Source organism: Octopus bimaculoides, chromosome 24 (genome assembly GCF_001194135.2).
Source record: "Octopus bimaculoides isolate UCB-OBI-ISO-001 chromosome 24, ASM119413v2, whole genome shotgun sequence".
Classification (NCBI taxonomy): domain Eukaryota; kingdom Metazoa; phylum Mollusca; class Cephalopoda; order Octopoda; family Octopodidae; genus Octopus; species Octopus bimaculoides.
In genome coordinates, this window is record NC_069004.1 from 30,061,452 (window position 1) to 30,071,893 (window position 10,442).

At 37.0% G+C, this 10,442-nt stretch overlaps 1 long non-coding RNA gene across 2 annotated transcripts in view; it reads right to left on the minus strand.

The window, feature by feature from the left end:
* LOC106877112 (uncharacterized) overlaps positions 1-9,802 on the minus strand; it is a 16,751-nt gene extending 6,949 nt beyond the window's left edge. Inside the window, exons 1-2 of one of the 2 annotated variants that reach the window (XR_001410339.2) lie at positions 8,982-9,802; positions 3,308-3,370 (exon numbers count right to left, since the gene is read on the minus strand). This is a non-coding gene — a long non-coding RNA (uncharacterized LOC106877112). The remainder of the gene's footprint in view (positions 1-3,307; positions 3,371-8,981) is intronic. The other variant, XR_001410338.2, reaches the window with a different exon arrangement.
* Between the last annotated feature and the right edge of the window lie 640 nt (positions 9,803-10,442).

Consider the following 10,442-nt stretch of genomic DNA (forward strand, 5'->3'; position numbering starts at 1 on the left):
CACAAACAGGTATAACATGGATTTCTCTGGAACTTTTGGTTCTAGCGCCATTCCATATTACTGACATTTTTCCAAATCAGGAGCTGACCACTTTGGTTAGCAAACTCTAAATTAAACAAATATTATATCTATGTAATTAATAAAATGAAATACAGGTACATCGTACATTAGTGTAAATTAGTGCAGCTCTTAAAAAGATTCTTGACCATCAATGTCCGAAAAATTGATGTTGTACCTGTAATATCCTTCACTCCACACAGATAATACTGATATCATATTTTCAACTCTCTGATAAAACACACACACACACACACACAGAGTAATATTCAACACTCCACACAGTGGTATTAATATCCCGATGTCACACACGAGAGGGTGTTGGAAAGTTCCTGGCTTTTGGTAAAAGAAAATACGGGAGGATCAGTCATTTATTTCACTGAATATATTCTCTCAGGTTCACACATTTATTGCAGTGGGCCTGCAGTTTTTCTAAGCCCTGTAAAAGAATTCGGAAGGCTGGACCTCCAACCAAGCCTTTCACAATACCCTTAAAGCCAGGAACTTTTCAGCACCCCCTCATTTGTGCGTATATGTATATATATATATATATATATATATATATATATATATATACACACACACACACACACACACATGTGAAGGCGCATAGCCTAGGGGTTAGGCATATTGCATTCATGATCTCATGATTGTGGTTTCGATTCCTGCCTCAGCCCACTCACAGCTGTAAATGAGTAAGCCCTGCAATAGACTAAGCCTTCTCCTCAGGGACAGGCGAGGGCAGGGATGGAGGTTTGGCCTTCTTGCCGAGCCAGCAGTGTGGTGTCATTCGAAAGCTAAAATGTAGAGAAAGTGCATTGTGACCAGCAGGGTGTAACATACAATAGCCTGGTTGATCATGTAATCACATGATATATATACACATATATATATATCATCATCATCATCATTTAATGTCCGTTTTCAGTGCTGGCATGGGTTAGTCGGTTTGAATGGAGCTGGTAAGTCCAGGGTCTGTTCTGGCAGGGTTTCCACAGCTGGATGCCCTTCCTAATACCAACCACTTTACAGAGTGTACTGAGTGCTCTTTATATGGCACCAGCACCAAGTAACTTGCATGACAAAGAAGCCCTTCAGATGGGGAGGCAGGGAACATTAACCAAGGTGGTTTAGGATATCAATTCAGCTATTGTGGACAGGTTTTCTTGAGAAGAACAAGGCACCAGATGTTTGGGCCCTTTGTCATCTCCTTCATAAGGCTCAATATTTTGAGATCAACCTTCAGCACTTCATCCCATGTCTTCCTGGGTCTCCTTCTTCCACAGATTTCATCCACTTCTTTATGCAACTGTCAACATCCCTACACATTACATGACCAAACCAGCACAGTCTTCTCTCTCGCACACAGCATCTAATTCCTCTTGTGCCTAACTTGTCTCTCAATACATTAGCACTCAATCACATATGTACACTGACATTGCACATCCAGCAGAGCATACTTCTTCACCAGCCCATGCATGTCCTCTGCATTCAAGGCCCACATCTTACTATCATGTAGTATTGCTCTTTATATACATGCATCATACAATTTTCCTTTCATTTCTGAGAGAGAGATCTTTGGTTGCCAGAGGTAAAAGCTCTTTGGATTTTCCCTCATCCTATTTTGTTCTAGCAATTACGATTTCTGTACATTCTCAACCATTGCTAATTAGGTCCCTAAAGTAGCAGAAATTATCCACTGTCTCTAAAGAGACTCTAGAGCATTTGAGAAAATCAATTTCTTGAGTATCTGTAGTTTTTATGGCTCCTGTGCATCTTCCAAATACAAACACTACTGTCTCTGACAACCTTCCTATTACTCCACTGCACCTCTTGTATGTCCGTAGCTTTCACTGGGTACACTATATGGAATTCCTCCCTACCTGCACCTTTCCTACATATTGTGTAGGGCCATTTATCTGGTGAGGGTAGGGAGAGCTTTGTCAGTTTCCTTGCTTACTAGAACCTTAGTCTTTGCTAAATTAACTTTAAGGTCCTTTGATTCCAGGTTTTGTTTCCACACATGGAATTTCTTGTCTAGTTCTGTTACAGAATCTGCAATAAGAGCAAGATCATCAGCATGTATACAGTTCCCAGGGGCAGCTGATCTTGAATTCTTCTGTTATGGCCTGGAGGACAATGATGAATAGGACTAACAATCAAGAACACCTTAAGTCCCTGATCTTCATGCTGTAAGACATTGGCAAACCTCTTCCTTTCTGCTTCTGTCCTTGCTAAATAAACCTGTTGCCTAGCTTCCCTCTTGGCTACCTGATATAGCACATTGCTACCTCCTTTCCTCCAGTCTTTCCAAGCCCGTCTCTTCACTTGTATGGCCCCTATCTAATTCACTGTCCCCCCAGCAAGGTATTCTCCATCTGGCAGAAACTTTGCCCCGGATTTGATCTGCAGCCTTCAGAAGGTTGTCCCATAAGAACTTCCAGTTGTCCTCAATGTTATATATCACAAGCTCTTCCTCTTTCGCATCAAATACTTTAATCAGAATGTCCTCTAAGCTTCTAACCATTTGATGCATCTCTGTGCTTCCATAACTTCCTTTTCCAAACTGGTTTGCATCTTTGAGTCCATCTAGCCTTAAGTCTGAAGTCATTAACCACTAACCTATGTTGAGTTGTATATTCCTCACTGAGAATACAAGTGTCTGTCTGTCCCTGTTCCAGGGGAGGATGTAGCCAATCTGGTTTGAGTGCTGACGAGTAGATGGCTGGCTGGTTTCCTGAAGTTAGTGTTGCAGACCATCAAGTCATTTGCATCACAGAACTCCAAGAGCCTTGTTCCCTTCTCATTTGAAGTATCAAAGCTGAAACCTCCATGCACACCATAGAATTCATTGGTGTGTTGCCCAATATGACCGCTAGAATCGCCACCTACGATAAGATCATTGTCCTTAGTTGTTGAGGTAGTCTGCAGAAGGGGCCCATAGAAACAGACCTTCTGTTCATCTGTTAGTCCAGCATGTGGAACACATGTAGAGATAAATGACAGTTACATTTGTACAAGACTATTCTCAACTTGATAATCCTATAACATACCTTAGCAAATTCAATCACTTTGTCAACCCACTTCTCTGCCAAAAGTATCACTGAAGAATTCAGAAGAATTTCAATCATATCTATGCTCCTTACTCACAAGCAGTCTAGCTGAGATTCCCCACCATTATACCTCTTGCAAACAGCAAACATCTACATCTCTCCACTCAAGCATTTCAACAATCTCACACCATACCTACCTCTCATTGAACCGACATTAATCCTGTGAGTTTATGGCCATCAAGGGAATACGATCTCGATATCTGTGATGAAGAAGAAGAAGAGTACTTTTTCGTGCATGTGCCTGAAAGTGATGGGTCCTTGCACATGTCAATGAAAGCATGTACAGGTAGAGGCATAGGTAAATGTGTATAGAGTGCTCAATGTTCACTGTCTCCCTCCAGTCCTACAAAGTCTCCAGGGGAAAACCCCAGCAAAAATAAGGCAGTCAGGATGAGTCGAGTGTGGTTAGAGCAGTCAAAAGGCATCAGTCAATTTCTAACAATAGTGAAAGTAGGTGACACACAGACATGTAAGAAATACATATACATGTGGTTAGGCATAACAACATGTATACGTAATTGTATGTGTGTAATTGGATATATGTATGTATGTATGTATATGTAATTGCATATATGTACGTATGTGTAATTGTATGTATGCATATATATATATATATATGAGCAGTATTGGTATCTAGAAGACCCAAAGAGTGTCAGGTAATGCTGCAATGGACAGACCGTAGTTAAACTCTTGCTTTGATAGTGATACGAGTGAAGAGTCTAATATGGGTCTTGTATTAGCATGCATATATATATATATATATATATATATATTAGACAAAATGAGATAACAAAGCCAAGGCTGTGAGGAGTTTTCAGGACATTTATAAGGAAAAAAATATAGATATAGTCTTACAGCTGTTTCTGGGATATTATGGATACCCTTTCATCTGAGACGAATATTATCCATAATATCCCAGAAACAGCTGTAAGACTATATCTATATCATTTCCCTTATAAATGTCCTGAAAACTCCTCACAGCCTTGGCTTTGTTATCTCATTTTGTCTAATATATATATACACACACACGTAATTGTATATATGCAGGTATATGTAACTGTATATATGTATGCATATCTAATTTTGTGTCTGTGTAATTGTGTATATGTATGTATATGTAATTGTACATTTGTATGTATGTGTAATTGCATGTCTGTACATGTAACTGCATGTCAGTACGTGTAATTGCATGTCTGTATAACTGCACGTCTGCACTTGTAACTGCATGTCTGTACGTGTAACTGCATGTCTGTACGTGTAACTGTATGTCTGTATAACTGCACGTCTGCACTTGTAACTGTATGTCTGTACGTGTAACTGCATGTCTATGTGTAACCGCATGTCTGTACGTGTAACTGCATGTCTGTACGTGTAACTGCATGTCTGTACGTGTAACTGCATGTCTGTACGTGTAACTGCATGTCTGTACGTGTAACTGCATGTCTGTACGTGTAACTGCATGTCTGTACGTGTAACTGCATGTCTGTACGTGTAACTGCATGTCTGTACGTGTAATTGTATGTATGTGTAATTGTATATGTATGTAAACTAACACAGGTGCTTAAGACAAAACTGTATGAATGGTTGTATGTATGTATGGTTGCATGAATGTAATAGTCGCATGTATGTATGTATGGTTATGTATATATGGGTATGTAGACTTCTACGCAAACCCATTCACATGCATATATTCTTTCACGTACTTTACATTCACACATGATGCATGCACATGTCTAACTTTACTAAAGGTGAAGGTGTTTTGAGGTAAACTAGTTTTAGCAACTATATGGGTTAATCTAACAGCGAATTTAAGAATCTATTTACTCAAACAGGAATTCAAGTATGCTTCATTGCTACCACCACCATCACCACCACTACAACGACAAATAATATCAATGTTCATTGACGTAGCATTTGAGAGCAGCTTCAGTTATGTGACTTGGATGTCAAAATAAATGTTATCAAAATACATATTCGTGAATATTCTAGCAAGCAATCAATCAACCAATATGTCTCTCTGATGACGGAATACCCAACTTACAGAGTCTTCACTCAATATGATGCTCCAATAGCTAGGATATTCCAAAAACAGCCATCAGAGGTTATTTTTTACTATATTTTACCATTCATTATGTAGCTAAATTTAGACTGAATTAAATGAAATTAAAATTTCCTTGTTTTGCCTTGCCTAATTGTTTGACTTTCCTCACTATATGAGTAATATAAGATATGGATTCAGAGAATCATGTGGTTATCACAGTAAGCTCCTCTAACAGACTAGACTATCAGTTCACACACTAATTGTTTTAAAAAGTCATGTAATGTAAAGTGTCTATGAAACTGAAAATCCAAATGATAAAATTATTCTGTAAATAGTATATAAACTATACAAATTAGGAGATATGAGGTGATTATAGGTTAACCACATGACTTCCATAGGGTTACAGCTGTTTTACAATCTTTTTCATGTGGTATCAATTTCAGTATGTAAGAAATTCTCTTTACGTCTGCTTTCCATGCTAGCATGGGTTGGACGATTTGACTGAGGACTGGCAAGCCAGAAGGCTGCACCAGGCTCCAATCTGATCTGGCAGAGTTTCTACAGCTGGATGCCCTTCCTAATGCCAACCACACCGAAAGTGTAGTGGGTGCTTTTACGTGCCACCGGCACGAGGGCCAGTCACACGGTACTGGCAACGGCCACACTCAAAAAGGTGTTTTTTACGTGCCACCTGCATGGGAAATTGTGCTTAAATAGTTGCATTATACAAATACAATTGTATTTTCACAAATTAATACAAATAAAGAATGGTAGCTCATCAGATTATCGGAGTATCATTGTTACTCCAACAGTTCCACTCTAAATACACATGTAATGTACAGAAGGTTGGAACTGGACAAAATTACATTGATTTGGTCAGTAAAAGGTAAACATCACAGTTAAGAGACATTGTGTTGTTATTATTATAACAAAAAATTTCTTCATTACAGCAGGGATCAGTAAACTTAGTCCTCAGATCAAAATGATAGGCCTTCCACTGCATTTCTTGTATTGAAGAGTTGCCCCAGTCTACTCAGCTGTAAATGAATAACTCCATAACAGACTGGCATCCAGTTCATGGGAAGAGGGGGGGAAAGCTGTGACCTCAGTCACTCATGTGTCACAGAAACCTTGCGAAACTGGGGCGTGCAAGTGCACATATATCTGAGGATAGTGTGTGAGCATATGTGTGTGTGTGTGTGGGGGGGGGGCTTGAGCACATGCATATGTGCGTGTGGGTGAGCATAAGATTAAGAGAGCCTGAGAATGTGTATGTGTTTGTATGAGTGTGCATCTGTGAGGGCGTATGTAAATAAGTACATGCGCTGCTTTTAAATGCTCAAGTAGACGAGTTACATGCATATATGATGAGATGGGTGTGTTAAATGATGAACATCACTCTCTTTGAGATGATCAGGAATGAAGAGATCCTACGGTATGCTGGTCTGCCTCCGTGACGGAGGCCTTAATCGACAGAAATTTACAGTATTTGGGTCATGTACATAGGATGGACGACAACAGACTTCCCCACACAATTCCTTTACTCCTGACTTGCAAAGAGGGAAAGGAAACCAAGGAAAACCTAGTTCGAGATTGAAAGATACTGCAAAAAGGAATATGAAGTGGAAAGGAAATTGATCATAGTAAATGGCAAACCCAAATGAAAAACCAACCAGTATGGAGAAAGCTTATTGTGTCATGCCAAAGCCCCAAACAGTCAAAATCATGACGACTGACTGCAGATGAGACATGTGGGGTTGACCGAAAAGTCCATTTGGTTTTTGTTGACATTAATCTTCAAGCACTCTAATAAGTGGCTAACTTCAGTCTGTCCCTTATGCATGTGAAAACATTAGATGCTTGATGTGAACTTGCAAAGAGACAGGTTCTATTTTGTGTGTTTGAGATCACCCTGAAAATGGAGAACCAAAATGAACATTATTGACACCACATGCCTTTTTTTTTTTATTAAAAAAAAAAAGGCACCAGTGAAAACCTTCTGGAAGATATGCGCTGTGTACAGAGAGGGTGCCGTTACAGAATATATATGTCAGAAGTGGTATTCAAAATTTCAATTGGAAAATTTTTCGGTTCACTCTGGTCAGCCAATTGAGATTAACAGAGACACCAACCCTTGTTATACAGCCAGGATAATCGCAGATATTCCCCAGATATCCAAATTGAGTGAAAACCATCTACATCAATTGGCTGCATCATCAGGTTCAACGACGGGGTTTCACATTGATTGAATGAGATTAACCTTATCCATTTTTATCCATGGTTCATTGCAGAAACTTGAAGAAAAAGATACTTTTTTTGAAGAGAATAGTGACAGGGGATGAGTAATGGATTGTCCATTATAACAGGGTGAAGTGCAAATGATCACAGAGGAAGCATGGTGAACCACCGGAGCAGGACTTCACCTGGAGAAGGTTATGCTTCTCAATTTGGTCAGGTTGGAACAGAGTTGTCTTTTACAAGATTCTTCCTATGGACAGGACCATCAAAGTGTCCTATGACCAGTTGGACAAATTCAACACAGTGATCCATGAGAAGCATCCAGCACTTGCTAATTGAAAGGGCGTATTCTTTCATCATGACAATGCCAGACCACTGGGGTTTGGCTGGGAAATTTTGCTACAGCCTCCATATACACCTAACCTTGGGCCTTCAGAGTCTCTTCAAAATATATTGAATGGATAGCCCTTCAACTCTGAACAGGAATTTTTCACTAGTAAAGACAGGAAATTCTTTGAGCTGGGAATAATGGATCTGTCCACAAGATGGCAGAAGATACTGGAACAAAATGGTAATTATATCATTGATGGATCTGTCCACAAGATGGCAGAAGATACTAGAACAAAATGGTAATTATATCATTGATTGAATAAATCACTTTGTACTCAAAATGTGTCTTCTTTTCACTTAAAAAAAAATCACAATAGATATGACAGTTAAACAAATCAAAGTATACAGTATTATAGATCTTACCAAGTGGTTTCACACTTCATATTAAATAATCAGATCTTACCTGATAATAACACTCATCAGAGATGGCAGGTATGGAAAACATGGCAACTGTTCTCGGTTACTGGAGGTGAGGAAACAGTTTGTAGGTACTATGTACACACACACACACACACACACACACACATATATATATATATATAAATGTATGTATATTTTTTCAATGTGTACAAATAACACAGAAAAAATAGTTACCAGGGTAGCAAAAATTCACGTAAGTGCTAAGGATATTACAACCTACTTATAAAGGTAGGAATTCCAGGGTTAAGTGAAATATTTTTGTATAACATGGATAAATTAAGAAATGGAGTCAAATGCAGGTGCTATTCAAATCATTTATACTTGCAACATATGTTCCGAAGAAAGCATTGAGATTATTGTTCTCCAATTACTAGATGTTCATTAAATTTGAAATCTTAATTGTTGATATGACATGGTATGTCATAAGTGTTTGTATATTGTCCTTTTTGTCATTTTGGTTATAAAATAAACAGATTAATCAACGGAATATAGTGTCTGCAAGTTGATGAGTACTTCATATTCCCCCCCATTTTCTTATTGCTATATATATATATATATATATATATATATATATATATATATATATATATATATATATATATATAAATACTATATATAACATATATAAAATCTTGCAGAACAGTGAATATAATAGAGATATAGAACATTACTAAGAAGAACGAAAATAATAACAACAATAGCAAAAAAAATAAGAAACTTACTTGACATATACAAAAATGACACACATAACTAATATAAGAACAAGTATGCAGGAAGTGATACCAGCTGCTATCCCAGCAATCCTCAGTCGAGTATAATCCTTTACTGTAAGAGAAAAGAAGAAAATAACAATAGACATTTTCATACAACAATAATAATGATAATAATAATAATAATGATTAAATTACAATAATAATAATAATGATTTAAAATTTTGGCACAAAGCCAGCCAATTCAGGGGAGGGGGTAAGTTGATTACATTGACCCCAGTGTGTAACTGGTATTTATTTTATCAGCCCTGAAAGGATGAAGGGCAAAGTCTACCTCGGCGGAATTTGAAGTCAGAACATAAAGGTAGACGAAATACTGTGAAGCATTTCGCTCGCTGTGTTTACGATTCTGCCAACTCGCTGCCATAATAATAATAATAATAATAATAATAATCCTTTTTACTATAGGCATAAAGCCTGAAAATTTGGAGGAGGGAGAAAGTTGATTGCATCAACCCCAGTTTCACTGGTACTTAATTTATCAACCCCAAAAGGATAAAAAGCAAGGTTGACCTCGGAAGAATTTGGAATAATAATAATAACAACAACATCATCATCATTATTTATTAGCATGAACATTTCAAGGTCCACTTTTCCATGTTTGCATAGATCAGGTGGAATTCATCAAAACAGATTTTTTTTCTCTCTGTTGTCCAGGCATTTCCATGGAAGATTAGAAATAAACACCATCACGCGTATGAAGGTGAGATTCATTTACAACAATCGTATGATGTCAGGACAAGGGGACACTAATATACTCGCAGACAAATGTGTGCGCACACAATACAGGTGAGCAGTGAGAATAAATGCTCAACACTGCATTTGGTAATCCTACCCAACATGAAACCATTGGTAGTAAGTTTAAGTGCAATCCACAAATAAAATAAAATAAAATATATATATACACAGAAACACATACATATATATATATATATATACATTAAATGTGTTTTAAGGATCATAGCATCTTTTGAAAAGTGTTATGATTAAATAAATACTTCAGTGAATTAAGTAACTGATAATTACAGAAAATAATTCCAATAATTAATAATGAAATAAAATTGATTTTTGGGAAATATATAATTAAAAGAGCGAAACAAAAATAAAAATAAAAAAATGAGAGAAAAAAGACAAAGAAATCAACATGATGAGTAATAAAACAAAAATAATTAAAATTTTTAAATATATAAAACAATTTTTTTATATAAATTGGATTAACAAGAAAATTTTGGATTAACTTTGAAAAGTGATTTAGATTTACTGAAAATACAGTTTTAGGATTAATTTAGAACAATAAGAACAATAATAAAACAAAACAAAAAAAAAACAAGAAATAAATATATTAATTTGTTGATTTAAATAAATAAATGTATGTATGGTGTGTGTGTGTGTGTGTGTGTGTGTGTGTGTGTG